Consider the following 16,433-nt stretch of genomic DNA (forward strand, 5'->3'; position numbering starts at 1 on the left):
CTATTTCTTGCTTTTTTGATAATAGCAGTCCCAAAGGACATGCAGTCATATTTCACCAATTGTCAGGGAAATGCAACTTAAAACCACAATGAGATATCACCTCACACCTTTTATTATGCCAGACATTTTAAATACATCTTCTGTGACCCCCGGAAGCAACTCTTTATGGTAGAAATTATCTCTATTTTAAGAGTGTACTGAAGCTCAGAAAGTTAAATACTATGCTGCCTGTCATTCAGCTGTCACAGTGTCACTAAACTGGTAAGCTGACCATCACTCAGGATGGTCCCTATGGAGCTGAACATAAAACTTCTGGTTGCTGGCTTGTGAGAATGTCCGGGAGTTAGTACCATGAAGAATGGGGTAGTCTTGGGCTTCAGACAACATGGATTTACCATTTGGTGATTAATCTCTGTAAGCCATACTTTCTTGTCTTATTATTCCAACTCAAGGGTAAACATTTTTCTAGGTCAAGTCTAGTGTCTAACAATATTTTATATTTTGATGTAATTATGAGTGCTATAGAACACAGACCTTTATGTACAATAGACAACTAAGAAATTTTTGCTGACTGAATGATAAAGGGATAAGAAATGTGTACTCAACTCCACGGTACTTATTTTATATATACCAAAATGCTTATATCTGAAAAATACAGAATTTGCTTATTGTCTAAATGTTGATTAAAATGAGTAATCTTTTTTTTTTAATTTTACATCAGTACTTTTACAGAAACAATTACTCTCAAAAGTATGGAAAATTTTTATTTCTTGTTGATGCTTTCTCTGAACAAGTTTTTCCTTTTGGCTTTGAAGTTAGCCCTAATGAAAATAATTGTAATCAAATAAAACGTGATGATTTCAGATAGCCCACTTTCCTTCTCTATATGATGACTGGTTATTTAAACAGGGGCTGGTGATACAAATATTTTTGAGAGAAATAAATTTATAGTTGATCTCAATAAGTTGAAGCCAGTATCAGTCATACCCAATTCTGGCTATTTCTCATCAATAAGAATAATAAATGAAGTTTCATGGTAAAATTACTGGACAGAGACTTTTATAGTAAAATCAATGAATAAAAACTTTTAAAAATAAAGTCACTGACGATACCCAGTCATGTTGTCACATTAGCCTATAACCATTTGCTGTTATTCTTTGTTAAAGAAATGAGTGATACAAGTCCCTGTCATACACAGTGTTGTTCCAGACTTAGCAATCCTTCTGTAGCCTTTCATTGTCCCCAGGATCCTGGTGCTTTTTTTTTTTAAACCAGTACTTACAGTGCCTTTTTTGTGACAAAAATGCAATTGAAAATGCTCAAGCTGTAAAGCCCAGTAGATAATGGTTTAAATTCTAGTTCATCTCTGCCAGACATGTGATCTCAGGCAAATTCTGTTAAAGTAGAATAGAATCTGAATGGTACTTCCTTGCTTTTAAGTTAGGAATACTAATACCTGGGATTTCCCAGGTAGCACAGTGGTTAAAAAAAAAAAAAATTCCTCCAGGAGACACTGGAAACAGGAGTTTGGTCTCTGGGTCAGGAAGTTCCCCTGGAGAAGGCAATGGCAACCCACTCCAGTTCTCTTGCCTGGGAAGTCCCATGGACAGAGGAACATTGCAGGCTACAGTCTATGGGATCGCAAAGCCAGATAGGACTAAGTGAGCACACACTAACACCTACTTCATAGAGCTGTTCTGAGGATTCAAGAGATTACATACAGAGAGCCTTACAGCTCCTAGCACATAATGGGTATGAAAAACTGTAGCTTTCCTCCTCTTTTTTCTTTTTCCTCCCTCTCAAGACAATATAATATTAAGTGAGAGTATTCATACTTCTGCTTTCTAAGGATCATGTTGTGATTATGGCTTGGATTTGACTAAAACAATGCTGACATTCTGAAAGGGACATGGTACTTTCAAATATAACTGTGGCCTTTCAGACAAAGGTTAAAATATAAATAATGAGGCCCTTGGAGGAATACAGCAAGACTGACAACTGATGCAAAACTTTTTTATTATGTTTGAGTCTTTAAAGCACAAAGCTCATTTTTAATGCAGTCTTTAAAACCACCATCATATTACACATTGATCTGCTAGCAATTGAAAACATTCCTCTATCCCACCCTTTAGTTTCTGGGCCCATCAAAAAATAAAATAGAAATTTATAAAACATGAAGAATAAAATAGGCAAAGACTTATTTCCTGTATATTTCATTTAGGAGAGGTTTATTGAGATGTTACTCAATGCCATATTCTGTTCAGGGATTTGGAGATAAATCTGTGACCTCATGGAGCTCATATTCTAATAGGGGAAACAAACATAAGTAACAAGTCAATCTTAGTGTATAAAGAGGTGACATATTAAGAAGAGATGGCAAGAATACACAGAAGAACTGTACAAAAAAGATCTTCATGACCCAGATAATCACGATGGTGTGATCACTCACCTAGAGCCAGACATCCTGGAATGTGAAGTCAAGTTGGCCTTAGAAAGCATCACTACGAACAAAGCTAGTGGAGGTGATGGAATTCCAGTTGAGCTATTCCAAATCCTGAAAGATGATGCTGTGAAAGTGCTGCACTCAATATGCCAGCAAATTTGGAAAACTCAGCAGTGGCCACAGGACTGGAAAAGGTCAGTTTTCATTCCAATCCCAAAGAAAGGCAATGCCAAAGAATGCTCAAACTACCGCACAATTGCACTCATCTCACACGCTAGTAAAGTAATGCTCAAAATTCTCCAAGCGAGGCTTCAGCAATAGGTGAACCATGAACTTCCTGATGTTCAAGCTGGTTTTAGAAAAGGCAGAGGAACCAGAGATCAAATTGCCAACATCTGCTGGATCATAGAAAAAGCAAGAGAGTTCCAGAAAAACATCTATTTCTGCTTTATTGACTATGCCAAAGCCTTTGACTGTGTGGATCACAAGAAACTGTGGGAAATTCTGAAAGAGATGGGAATCCCAGACCACCTGATCTGCCTCTTGAGAAATTTGTATGCAGGTCAGGAAGCAACAGTTAGAACTGGACATGGACCAACAGACTGGTTCCAACTAGGAAAAGGAGTTCGTCAAGGCTGTATATTGTCACCCTGTTTATTTAACTTATATGCAGAGTACATCATGAGAAACGCTGGACTGGAAGAAACACAAGCTGGAATCAAGATTGCCGGGAGAAATATCAATAACCTCAGATATGCAGATGACACCATCCTTATGGCAGAAAGTGAAGAGGAACTCAAAAGCCTCTTGATGAAAGTGAAAGTGGAGAGTGAAAAAGTTGGCTTAAAGCTCAACATTCAGAAAACGAAAATCATGGCATCCGGTCCCACCACTTCATGGGAAATAGATGGGGAAACAGTGGAAACAGTGTCAGAGTTTTTTTTTTCTGGGCTCCAAAATCAGTGCAGATGGTGACTGCAGCCATGAAATTAAAAGATGCTTGCTCCTTGGAAGGAAAGTTATGACCAACCTAGATAGCATATTCAAAAGCAGAGACATTACTTTGCCAACAGAGGTTCGTCTAGTCAAGGCTATGGATTTTCCTGTGGTCATGTATGGATGTGAGAGTTGGAATGTGAAGAAGGCTGAGCGCCGAAGAATTGATGCATTTGAACTGTGGTGTTGGAGAAGACTCTTGAGAGTCCCTTGGACTGCAAGGAGATCCAACCAGTCCATTCTGAAGGAGATCAGCCCTGGGATGTCTTTGGAAGGAATGATGCTAAAGCTGAAACTCCAGTACTTTGGCCACCTCATGTGAAGAGTTGACTCATTGGAAAAGTCTCTGATGCTGGGAGGGATTGGGGGCAGGAGGAGAAGGGGACGACAGAGGATGAGATGGCTGGATGGCATCACTGACTCGATGGACGTGAGTCTGAGTGAACTCCAGGAGTTGGTGATGGACAGGGAGGCCTGGCGTGCTGCGATTCATGGGGTCGCAAGTAGTCAGACACGACTGAGTGACTGATCTGATCTGATCTGATAGTATATGAAAGTTATACAGAGAAACATATGAAAGATTGGAAGTATAGGAGCAAGGAGAAGGTATAATTTTAAGTAGGGAGGTCAGGGTAGGTGTCAATAGCAAAGACTTGAAGGACATGAGGAGAGAGCCATGGAGATTTGGGGGAGCAGGAATGACTTTTCCAGTAGGCAGAGAAAGCACAGAGCCAAGTGCCCACTAAATTTGGGGAGGCCTACAAAAATATCGATAGTTTACTTTTTTTAAGTCAGAAGAAAATATAAACTTTTAGAGCTGAAGAAAATGTTTATATTTTTAACAGACTTGATTATATTCATCTTTATATCAAAAAACCTATAAAACATACTTTTAATATATATTAAATATATTATAAATGTATGTGTGTAATATGTGTATGTTATATATACGTGTGTGTATCTGTTTATTTTTTTAGAATAAGGGACCCATAGAGCAAAGAGTGTGTGTGTGTGTGTGTTTGTGTGACTGTGCACACATGTGCATGCCCTCAGTTATCCACTCTTTGCTACCCTAGGGACTGTTGCCCAGGCTCTTCTGTCCATGGAATTTTCCAGGCAGGAATATCTGTGTGGGTTGCCATTTCCTTCTTTCACAGAGCAAAGTGCTTAAGGCATAATGCAACCCAGTTTGGGAATAGAGCATCTAATCAACTGTCTTGTTAACATCAGAATGGAATACATTAATGAAATATAGTAGGCAGTATCAACTAGGAAGCAGTCTGGGGAATATTTGTAGGGCTTTTAGAGACTTATAAAATGAAAAATTCTTTGTCATTTAAATTGTGATAATTGTGCCTTAGATCCTGACACCTAATTAGATTCACAGCAGATGAACTATAGGAGTTAAAAGTAGAAAACATCATTTTTTACCCCAGTAGTCTGTCCATGTGTTATTTCTTGTAAAATTTCTCAGTATATCTGATGACAGTCATGTTGATGAAAAGTCCACTATATACTTTATACAGTTAGTAAAGGCAGGAATAAAAACACAACAGCTCAACAAAATGATGAGTAAAAGATAATTGATGGTAATTTATTTTCATTCAGAAAATCATGGAATGGTGATGGTGATTTAAATTTAACTTATTCGGAATACCCCAAAGAGCAAGTAAAAGTATATTCCAGTCTCCATGGAGCAAAAGAAGGTGAAAAGTAGGATGACAAAACATTTAGGTGGCAGAAGTCATCTGATGAAAAATAAGAAGCCAGGTTTACACATGAAATATCACCAACTAAATTCAAGGGTTAACGGGAATTTTTAAAAGTTGTATTGGTGTATCTCTGTAGTTTTGTGTAGATTAAGGGCAAATTTAAAATTTTTTTTAAATTACATTGAGTTTCAACTATTTTCACGCACACATGAAAGAGTCTCTGTATTCCTTAGACCTACTGCAGATAGATGACCCCCAACTTATGATGGTTTGACTTACGGTTTTTCTACTTTATGACTGTGTGAAAGCAATACATATTCAGTAGATATTGTACTTCACATTTGAATTTTTGGTATGATACTCTCATGTGATGTCAAGCAGCCGCAATGAGGCCACAGCTCCCAGTCAACCTTGAGATCAAAAGAGTAAACAACCCATACACTTATGACCATTCTGTGCACATACAGCCATCTATTTTCACTATCAGTACAGTATTCAATACATTTCATGAGCTATTCAACACTTTGTTATAAAAGAGACCTTGTGTTAACTAATTTGCTCAACTGTAGGTTAATGTAAGTGTTCCAAGCAAGTTTAAGATAGGCTGTGATATTTGGTAGGGTAGATGTATTAAATGCATTTTTGACATATGATATTTTTAGCTTGATGGTGGCTTTATCAGGATATGATCCCATTGTAAGTTGAGGAAGATTTGTAATTGCATTCCAATTTTAGAACTCAAATTTTGAGGAAAATTTTTCTTAACAGTTGTAAACAAGTATACTGATTCAAACCTATGGGCGGGGCTCCAGGTGGTGTGTTGTAGTGATGTGGTGTGATGGTGTTTGTTTGTGTATGCATACACACTAGAGAAAGAGATTGGCATTGACTGACTGACTGATTCAAGGGCTAAGAAAGAAGGGAGAAATGGATGGATGACTCCTGGAAGTACAACCACAAAGAACAGAAATGAGCAGGTTTCCTTCCACATAATTTCTGATGTGGACATTTTAAAACTATTCTTGTCTATCCTTATTACTCTGTCATCCACTAATCTCTTCCTCGATTCTCAGGTTCTTTTCTATTATAGTTTTACAGTTATGTAGGTATCACAGGGATATGAGAGCAAGGTTATAATCCTTTTCACTTAAATCAGAGAAGAAAAAAGTAGAAATGGGACAAGTGAGGGCATAGAGAAAATGCAGGAGTAGACAGAAAAGATGCATATTCTGTAGATCTCTTTTGAGGATTCAAGAGATTGTATATCTTTATATATATACAATTATATGTAACTGAAGATGAATTAAGTTATTGAATACTTGACATGTTCTTCTTCTTTCTTATTCCAATATCAGAAAAATTTTCAGTTGAAAGAATAAACCAAGATCTATGTATTTAGTGGTGGCTGCCATAGTTAAATTGAACACAAGGAAGCTATTCAGAAATTATTTCTTTCTGGAACCCCCTCCTTTATTCTCCCACGTATGTTGTCCAGTCTGCTAGTAGACTTTCATCATAAAAATTGCAATCTCATCTCCACTGTAACTCTTCTCATTTTCCCTATGAATTGAAAATATTTAAAAATCTCCATCTTATTTACCTGTGTATGGTGCTTGCTTCTTAAGCAGAGCCACAAAAGTAAAAGTGATATTAAATGTTTGGTTAACTGAATTAAATTGAAAAAAGTAATTTACGCCTTGAATATACTATCCTTCAGAGCATAAGAAATTTATTCCACTGCAGTAAGGTGTTGCATACATAACTTTATTGTGTAAAACATTGAGATACACAGTATTTAATACATTTCTTAAACAGTTTATAATTTACTGATTCTTGGGAGATGGTGTGTTATTAGTAGATTTATCACACTGAGAAGATCAGGAGAAAAAGTTGGGTGAAGAAAGCTGAAGGAAAAAAGAGAAGTTACAGGACTAAAATCCTGGCTATTATTGGCATATGGGCTCTCACCTCTTCACTGAACTCAGAGGACACTCCATTCTCCTGGAGAGTTATTTGTAACTCTGGATGGTCAGATAATTGCCTGTTAAATAGTGAATGAAAATTGTCAGGGGGTGACTGAAAATGCAAGTCATTTACATTCCTCAGGAGAATTTTCAAAGTAGTTCTACAGCTCAAAGTAGTTTAAAGGAAAGTAGGTTGAAGGGTCATTGAAGAGAGATGCAACTGATAAAGGTTGATTGGAATTTCTTGTCATATTAGCCAGTTAATGATGTATTTAAATTATCCTGAAGGCTCTTTCATTATATCTTACTGTTCAGAATTATCTCTTTTAGTTTGAAAGTCCTAGATAAATTTTTAAAATCCCGACATGAATAACTCAAATGTAGGAGGGAAAATACTCCTTAGACCTATATACAAGATAAAAAGAAAAGGGTGGTATATTGGCTACACACTGAGGAAGTGAATAAGATAAGCCCTTTTATATAGAATACTGCTACAGTAGTCATCTTTGGGAATGAGCATAGCATTTGGGTTGAGAGGATTAAAAAGGGCTTTATTATTTTACATTGGATTTTTGGAAAAAGCTTAGAAGAAAATATGGATTATCTTTTGATAAAACATTTTTAATAGTTTGTGTTTTATTGTTACTTAGTAATTTGGGGCTTAGAGTTGTAACTCATAAAATTTATAGGATATAGCCTCCACAAAATGAATCATGAGGCTCTCCTGCAAAATATGAAATAGAATTCAGGTGAGTATTTTTATTCAACACTCCATAGATCTCTTAACATGTATTTCCCATTCCTTATTAATATAAGCAATTATTTAAGATTAAAGAACATACTACCAATTCATTAAAAAATATATTTTAGAGCAACATTTAAATAACCTCTGTTATTGGGTTAGGCAAAAAGTTCCGTGTGGGCTTTTCCATAAGATGTTATGGAAAAACCTGAAGGAACTTTTTGGCCAACACAATACATTCCTCACCAGTCTTTAACTGTTTCTTTGTTACACATCCTGTTTAACTTTAAAAATGCATCCTGCTAGGTTCTGTCATATGTTGGAACCAGCTGCTTGGCTCTTAGTGAACCATCATAGATAATACCTGTTAAAAATTATTTTTGGGATTGCCAGCTTTTCCAAGATGCTGACTGCATGTTGCCTTTTAGGTTTTATCTTCTTTCACTTACAGATGTTTTTTCCTTCCAGGGAAATAAGAGAGAGAGAAAGCCTGTAGAGTAGAGTATCTGGAAGTAGAGTACGTGGTCCCTGGACCAAGCATCACCTGGAAATGTATTAGAAATGTCAGTCCTCAGGCCCTACCCTAGACCTGCTGAAACCTTGGGGGTAGCCCTAGCAATCTGGGTTAACAAGCTGTTCAGGTGATTTTGATGCACACTGAAGTTTGAGAACCACTGAATTATATTCCATGCTTAATTCTTAAAGAACATGGCACTTCTCTAACTCAGCTTCAGTTTTTTTTCCTTCTTCTTTCTAACAATTATAAAAAGTCCCAGAGGTACACATAAAGCAGTTCTCCTTAAACTGACTGTTCATCCAGCCTTACCCCTTGTTTTAGAACCCTCAAGAGTCATTTTCTTGAATAGCCTATATCTCTAAAGGGGAGAACATTTTGCAAAGTCTAGAAGTAAAAGATTTCAAAAGGCATTTAAGCAGACTTAATTACAATATGCATAGTTAACAATACATGTCTCATTTTCTGTATTGAACAGAAAATTAAACTTGAGAGGCTTCAAAAAAGGAAGAGGAGAAGAAGTGAAAGAGGAAGAGAAAACATAAAGAGGAGGTGGAGGAAGAGGAGGAGAGGACAAAGAGGAAGAAGTATTAATACTAAAAGAGAAGCACGTCCATCTTACTTGGAAATGAGAAATCAGAATATTTACTCTGGATTTAAAAAATTAAAATGGTTCACTTCCTCTTTCTTTAAATCTGGAAAAATTGGATAAAATCAATTTAAATAATAGATTTTAAAAGTATAGTCAAATGAGTTTTTTTTTTAATAAATATTCTTTTAGAAATAAGTTTTAATGGAGTTAGTTTGATGGCTTATAGAGTCAGTTTGTAATTGTTACACATTTGTAAGGCTGGAGGGAATCACTATATTTAATTATCAGGAAACACACAGCCAGCCAACACCCTTGGAAGTATCAGTTGGGAAGAAGGAGTGCTGACTCTTTGAGAGCACAGTGGAAGGTTAGCACCTGCTGAGTGGGAAAAGTTAATCAGTGAACTTTTTCTCTTGTCTGTTTTTTTCTTTCTACCCAGATACAGTCTAAGGAGCTTTCTGCTACTTCTTCCTTCAGCTTATTGCTTTGAAAGGAAAAAACCTGCAACTTTGGGGGAATGATGTCAGCAGTGGGTCCTGAATGGGCAGCCAGAGGTGATTCCTCACCTGAGTTCTTGGACTTTAATGTAGGTAAGAATCCAACTATCCAACTTTGGACACTTAGAATTCTGAGTCCAGGTCCCACCTCCCATTGGAATTCTTTAAAAATTTTTTTTTTATTTTTAATTGGAGGATGATTCGAAGAATGCAATGGCACCCCACTCCAGTACTGTTGCCTGGAAAATCCCATGGATGGAGGAGCCTGGTAGGCTGCAGTCCATGGGGTCACTCAGAGTGGGACACGACTGAGCGACTTCACTTTCACTTCTCACTTTCATGCATTGGAGAAGGAAATGGCAACCCACTCCAGTGTTCTTGCCTGGAGAATCCCAGGGATGGGGGAGCCTAGTGGGCTGCCATCTGTGGGGTCGCACAGAGTGGGACACGACTGAAGCGACTTAGCAGCAGCAGCAGGAGGATGATTGCTTTACAGTGTTGTATTGGTTTCTGTCATGCTGCTGCTAAGTCACTTCAGTCGTGTCTGACTCTGTGTGACCCCACAGACGGCAGCCAATCAGGCTCCCCCGTCCATGGGATTTTCCAGTCAAGAGTACTGGAGTGGGGTGCCATTGCCTTCTCCGGGTTTCTGTCATACAACATGGTAAATTAGCCATAGGTGTACGTATGTCCCCTCCCTCTTGAACTTCCCCCCCACCCCCACCCCATCCCACCCCTCTAGGTTGTCACAGAGTACATTCCCATTAGAATTCTGAGGGATACCAATTCAGCAGGTTTGGGGCATGGCCCAGAAATTTGCATTTTTTAACACACATACTGAGATGGTTCTGATAAGAAGGTTAAAAAGTCTACATTTGAAGAAAATCTTGCCATGATCTGATGTTTCTGTAAATCACAGAAATAATGTGTAAGTGTAAAATGTACATGTTGGATTCAAAATCCTTAAGCCAGGGTTTTCAAAAAAGTGTTTTTCTTGGAACATTAGTTCTGGAATGTCCTGGGACTGGTGCTCAAAAAAAAAAAAAAAAAAAAAGGGTTACTGTGGCCAAATACGTTAGGAAAAGGCTGCAGTTTAAATCTTCCTTTTGGAAATTTGATTCACATAGTGCATTAAAACATTAAAATCCCCGGAGACATTTCCCAGTTTAAAAACAATGTTCAGATGTTACTTAACAGTTAAACATTTTTACAAGGGAACTTTTTTTCTCTATAAATTTAGTAACATTTCTCCAGAAGAGTTTTTCAATCACACATGTTTGGAACAAGCTGTGTCAAATTAAAATTTTCTATTCTGTTCTATTGGAAATAAGAAAAATATTTGTTGATGTCGAGAAGTGTCAAAGATAAGCAAAGCTGGACACTGGTGGTAAGGACACAGATTTTAATCAGTAACATACTTTTGCAGTAGGAAAAAGGGTCTAACAGGAGCTGAATTCAGCTTGAATTTGTGCAGAAGGCACTGAGCATTTTAAAGGGAAGATGAGGGAGTGAGGAGGGGGTGGGCATGTACTCAGGAGTCAGAAAGTGAAAAATTACTAAAAGCTGGAAGGAGGCTGGTCCATAAGAAACCCATTTGGATTTGCTAACTAGTGCTTTTTAAACGTGGGCTCCCACCCTCTACAGAGCCTGGGAGACAATAGCCCTATCTTAAGGTGTTGGCTGGAACAAGGGAAATTATTTTAGTAGCCTTGAGTTTTCTTAGGTAAGCATTTCAAGGTGCTAGGGCTGCAGTCATGAGCTGCTGGATTCCAAGTTAGTGTTTAGCTCAAGTTAGCGCAAATGTTTGTGTTTGTGTTTGTTCAAGGTCAAGTTTGAGACCCCGTGGAAAGCAGGACTCAGAGGAGCCTGACTAGAGTTTGATCAAGGAATAAACCTTTGTCAGAAGTAAGTGGGAAGAAAGGAGAACAATTTTAGGCGCAAACCCAAATCAGAAAGTTTTCTAACCTCCCCATCAAAAAGGGAGTAGGATAGATTCTCCCCAGTCCATCATCTTTTTTTTAAATATACATTTATTTAGTTTAATTGGAGTTTAATTACTTTACAATATTGTATTGGTTTTTGCCATAATCTTGAAGCAAGTGAAATCCTGTGAAAGTGCAAGTGAAACCTTGCACCACATGATGCAAAACAGTAAGCACTCTGATGAAAGAACAAAGTTGCAGAGCCAGAACATTAACAAAAGCCATTTGTAGAGTAAGAACAGTAGCAGTAATAACTAATATTTCAAGCAAACTCAACAGAGGATGAGATGGTTGGATGGCATCACTGACTCGATGGACCTGAGTTTGAATAAGTTCTGGGAGTTGGTGATGGACAGGGAAGCCTAGCATGCTGCAGTCCATGGGGTCACAAAGAGTTGGACACGACTGAGTGACTTAAGTAAACTAGAAAATAAGACTCTTCGGGGGATTATAAAAAGATGGTGACCTATACACATAAGTTGTTTAGTATATTTACCAGTTCTTTGGGGATGTTTTTTGAGAAGTGTGATTGCTGGGTCAAAGGGTCAATTTTGCATGTGAAAATTTGCTAAATATTGCCAAATAGCTATTGGAATGTATGAGTGCCTATTTTTCCATCCTCACAATACAACATATGATAAGGCTTTTTGGATTTTAGTCTGAAAATTTGTTCGTCTACTTTTGTATATTTATGCTTAAATTATTCTTTTATATTTTTCCATTTTAATGGAATTTTTCTCTTCCTTTATATCTTCTTTTATTTATATATTTGAATTTCCAATTTTATGTGAGTTTAATATATTGTCATTTCAGTAGATTCATTTATTATTTGCAAAGGTTTTCCTTTGACTCAGAATTTTTTTAGATATTTGATCATAACTTTTTTACTTTTCTAATTACAATTCAATTTTTGAATATTTCATTTGTCTACATTAGCTAGTATCTTCAATGAACTATTACCTGGTAGTACAGATGTTGGGTAAACTTGACTCATTCTTTACTGTTTCCCTATTAGTTGACTTTCAAAATGAGGTACATATTGAGAAAGGGTTCATCACTTACAATTTATAAGGCATAGCTCAAGGAATTTCCACAAAGTAAATGTTCATATAATAGTAGATCAAGAAAGAAAATATTACAAAACTCCAAAAATTTCATGCCACCTTCTAGTCACTACTGATTTGCAACAAAATAACTATCATCACTCCTTCCAATATGATGGATTTTTTTTTTTAATGCCCTTACTTCCTCTACCCTGGAGAAGGGAATGGCCACCCACTCCAGTATTCTGGCCTGGAGAATTCCATGGACTGTGTAGTCCATGGGGTTGCAAAGAGTTGGACATGACTGAGCGACTTTCACTTTCACTACTTCCTTTAAGCCCCCAAACTCAACCCATTGATGGTATAGCAATATTGTTTCCATCTAAGCTGCACTTTCAACAGTAGTAGCCACTAGCCACATGGAGCTATTTAAATTTAGGTTAATCAGAATTAAAAACCAAATAAACTCAGAGAATAAAACTAATTAAAGTAAAATCAGGAATAAGTAATAAAGAAAAAAAGACAATCATAAGATTGTCAATTAGCAAATTGGTTGTGAAAATAATGAATTAGATAAATCATTGGTTAACCAATTAGAGGCAAAAAAGAGAAAAACAATACAAATACCTCACCATAGAAATGATAATGAGAAAAGACCCACAAATACAGGGGAAAATAAAAGAATAACAAATTACTACTTGTTCTTTTTTTTTTCAAATAAGCTTGAATATGTGGATAAAATAGAGGAGCTATCTAATGGAATTTAAGTTACCAAAAATGATTTTACATGGAAATGCAAAATGTAAAATCTTAAAACTGAAACAATAAGACAGAAGTCTCAATTTTATTCAATAAAAACTTTCGGAAAGAAAGAATAGGCAACTCAGTTGCTTCATAAAGTTTAGGACAGTCTTTATTTTTTATTATAAATATAATAAACACATAAAATTAACAACAAAAAATATGTGTTTGAAAAATAAAAGGTATATAAAATTAATATACCTTAATTTTACTTAAGATATATTTCTCCATATTCTGTATCTTGGCAATATAAGATTGAATACCTGTCTAGTTTAGTTTATTATATGAGCAAGGTCTTGAATTTATTGCCATGACTTTCATATGTGATCCATAATGGAGGGGTTTGAATTACTATAAGCCTTTTCCTTCTTGTTAGAATAAATTCTGTTTGTTTGAAAATTATGATTGTAGGGTATTTAATTTTTTTAATTAAATTTATTTATTTTAATTATAGGCTAATTACTTTACCATATTGTATTGGTTTTGCCATACATCAACATGAATCCGCCACGGGTGTACACGTGTTCCCCATCCTGAACCCCCCTCCACCTCCCTCCCCATACCATCCCTCTGGGTCATCCCAGTGCACCAGCCCCAAGCTTCCTGTATCCTGCATCGAACCTGGACTGGCGATTCGTTTCTTATATGATATTATACATATTTCAATGCCATTCTCCCAAATCATCCTCCCCACCCCCCCGCCACAGAGTCCAAAAGACTGTTCTGTGTCTCTTTTGCTGTCTCACATACAGGGTTATTGTTACCATCTTTCTAAATTCCATATATATGCATTAGTATACTATATTGGTGTTTTTCTTTCGGGCTTACTTCACTCTGTATAATCGGCTCCAGTTTCATCCACCTCATTAGAACTCATTCAAATGTATTCTTTTTAATGGCTGAGTAATACTCCATTGTGTATATGTACCACAGCTTTCTTATCCATAGGTTGTTTCCATGTCTTGGCTATTATAAACAGTGCTGCGGTGAACATTGGGGTACACATGTCTCTTTCAATTCTGGTTTCCTCGGTGTGTATGACCAGCAGTAGGATTGCTGGGTCGTGTGGCAGTTCTATTTCCAGTTTTTTAAGGAAGTAAATTCATTTTACACACAAATGCAAAGCTTGTATTTTTGACAAGTGAAATAAATTTAAAAACATTAGCAAAGCATCAACCATGAGAGGAAACATGCCCAATCCCTGTACCTCTTGCTATAATGTTGGGTTAGAAAAGTTTGCATTTAAAATTCTTAGACCTTCAAGGGATACAAATTTCACAAATGAATTATGTGGTAGTAAAATTTGGTAGCAATAGAAGAAATATTTTTAATTATTATAATAAAATAGTTGTAGATTAAAATAGTAATAGAAAGGACATGACATACTAATATATACTTTTATAAATGGTGACGAAAATGTTAGAGACTTTAAAAGTAGGGCATGAATACAAGAGTCCTTGCCCTGATTGTTTTAATAGTAGAATGTTTCAATACAAACAAATACAGGAAAGCACCATTACTAGTTCAAAGGATAAAATAAAATAGTGAGTGCCTCAGTTGAAGCCAAAACTGTGTTTATCAATGTTAACATCCTACCATAATTTTAAACTTTCAAAGTAGAAATAAATGGTAATAGTAGCACCATGTCTTATGATATGATAGTGGGGTTCTTCCCACTGAAGCCATCATATTATTATAGAAATTCTATCTATGATTAGATAATACAAAGAAATGAGAAGTATAAATACTTGAAAGGATGAGTGAAAAAATACTTTAAGATTATAGAGTTCATTCCACTATAATCACCAATTTACAAAAATGCTAATAGTTTTCCTACATATAAAATATATATAATAAAAGTGTTCATTATTAAAAGCAAAAAAGGAATTGAAATGCACTGATATAAAATTAGCATTTAGTGTACAGAGATTATATTAATATATTAAATAAATACTTCAAACTATAGTGAAGGATATCAATATATGCTTTAATAAAATGGAAAAGATTTCCATTTATGGCAATATGGATGGTGGATCAGATTTATTATCTTGTTTAAAACATGTTTTCCTGAAAATTTGCTTTTAAATGAATGACTTGGTTTTTAAAAAATGATCTGGAGTTTGAAAAAGACTGAAAATAGAATTTTGGAATATTGGACATAGCTTTTGCTCCAAGGGAAACTGCTAAATACTAGGTACCCAGAGCTTCTGTTCTGATGGTCAAATAAGATACTGAAGAAGGCACTTGATACCTAAGACTTATGACAGGTAGGGATGTAATAGGTATCTGTATGAAGCTGGAAATATAATGGATCTCTTAGGAACAAGAAATCAACTTACCTCACAGAAAGAGATGGCAAGAAAACTTGGCTGACATAACATTGGTACTAGTGGAAAAGGAAAAACATCTTCCCTGAGATGTTTTATTTGCTCACATAATTTTCTGAGTTTAATTCATACAACCTATTTCATCTGAGAAGCATCAAGTGGAAAATTAAGAATGGTTAAAGTCAATAGTCAGTTCACTCAGTTCACTCAGTCATGTCCGAATCTTTGGGACCCCAAGGACTGTAGCACGCCAGGCCTCCCTGTCCATCACCAACTGGCGGAGTTTAAAACTCCTATCCATTGAGTTGGTGATACCATCCAACCATCTCGTCCTCTGTCATCCCCTTCTCCACCCAACTTAAATCTTTCTCAGCATCAGGGTCTTTTCAAATGATCCAGTTCTTTGCATCATGTGGCCAAAGTACTGGAGTTTCTGCTTCAGCATCAGTCCTTCCAATGAATATTCAGGACTGGTTTCCTTTAGGATGGACTGGTTGGATCTCCTTGCAGTCCAGGAGACTTTCAAGAGTCTTGTTCAACACCACAGTTCAAAAGCATCAATACTTCCACACTCAGCTTTCTTTATAGGCCAACTCTCATATACATACATGACTACTGGAAAAACCATAGCCTTGACTAGACAGACCTTTGTTGGCAAAGTAATGTCTCTGCTTTTGAATATGCTGTCTAGGTTTGTCATAACTTTTCTTCCAAGGAGCAAGCGTCTTTTAATTTCATGGCTGCAATCACCATCTACAGTGATTTTGGAGCCTAAAAAAATAAGTCTGTCACTGTTTCCACTGTTTCCCCATCTATTTGC

The 16,433-nt window shown here is 36.3% G+C and overlaps 1 long non-coding RNA gene across 1 annotated transcript in view; it reads right to left on the reverse strand.

Moving 5' to 3' along the window:
- Positions 1-6,692: 6,692 nt before the first annotated feature.
- The window catches only part of LOC139186352 (uncharacterized), a 31,438-nt gene continuing 21,697 nt past the window's right edge, over positions 6,693-16,433 (reverse strand). The window contains exon 3 of the long non-coding RNA XR_011569916.1: positions 6,693-7,192. This is a non-coding gene — a long non-coding RNA (uncharacterized lncRNA). The remainder of the gene's footprint in view (positions 7,193-16,433) is intronic.

Source organism: Bos indicus, chromosome 2 (genome assembly GCF_029378745.1).
Source record: "Bos indicus isolate NIAB-ARS_2022 breed Sahiwal x Tharparkar chromosome 2, NIAB-ARS_B.indTharparkar_mat_pri_1.0, whole genome shotgun sequence".
NCBI lineage: Eukaryota > Metazoa > Chordata > Mammalia > Artiodactyla > Bovidae > Bos > Bos indicus.